The following is a 1183-nucleotide window of genomic DNA, read 5'->3' on the forward strand; positions in this document are numbered from 1 at the left end:
GGGGCCGGGCAATTCAACTGAGGCAGGCACCAGTGCTGAAGAGGAGCTTTAAATTCCAGTGTCTTGATCTAGCCTCAGTATATGTGTGTGTGTGTGGGGGGTATTCCTAATTAATAACTTATTTAATTATTATTATGAAAATCAAATGATTGACTTTTTTTGCGGGGCGGGGAGGAGGGAGGAGGAATGGCCGGGGCACAGACGATTAGGAACTTGTTTGAGAGCACTCAAAAAGTGAATGCACCGTAGGGTCATGCTTACAGCAATGCAAGCACACAGATCTCCTAGAAACACGATCCAAAATGCAGTCAGAGAGAGATCATACGTAGCGACCTTTTTATTATTATTATTATTATTATTTTAGTTTCAAATCCATACTTGAAGAAACAAGCAAAAAAAAAAAGGGCAGGAGACAACCACACGCGTGCAGATAGCATAAGGCTATTGAAATGCAAACGCCTCTCTGTCTTCACTCTGCTCCTGGTTTTTTGTGTTTTTGTTTTTTCCTGTTGGGAAAAAGGACATCGTTCAAGTTATTCAACATATTTGAATGGGGAGTTCTCCGGATTTTCAGGCACCTCAACTGGGAAAATGTTGTCTGGTCTCTGTGTCTGCTCCATAGCATAGCCCTCGCTGTGTTAAACAGGACCACGTGTCTCGTCCCACACTTGCAATAACAGCCAGAAATGAACTTTGAAAAGCGGGAGGAATAGTTAAAAACATTTAAAAATGATCACCAGCCCCAGCTAACAGTCGGGGCTTTTTGGATATAGAAAACGTAGCATTTAATGGGCTATTTTTCTACACTTTCATACAAGTGCAAAACGCCAGACGTCACTAAATGTCAGTTTGGGAAGGGAAAAAAAAGTCCAAATGAGCATCTTTAACACTTTTAAGCCCATTTGCTGTACAAGAGCCCTATACGCTGCACCCTTATGCCACACCTGGATAGTGTTGTCCTTTTCTTTCTGCCGCTGGCAGCTGTTGAACTGCATTTTTTTTTTAAATTGCTAAATTAATAAAACGCCGCACAGTGCCTTGCAGAATTGATCCCAGGACAAGGCTAACATTAGGGAAAGTAGGTGCAGAGACAGATCATCAGTACTTAGACCCCGCAAAAATCATCCAGCTAAAATCAGGCTAAAATTGGCACTGAAAAGCGCCCTATTTTTGGTAGATTTTA

The sequence above is a fragment of the Crocodylus porosus genome, unplaced genomic scaffold (assembly GCF_001723895.1).
Source record: "Crocodylus porosus isolate Cpor-Errol unplaced genomic scaffold, CroPor_comp1, whole genome shotgun sequence".
Lineage (NCBI taxonomy): Eukaryota > Metazoa > Chordata > Crocodylia > Crocodylidae > Crocodylus > Crocodylus porosus.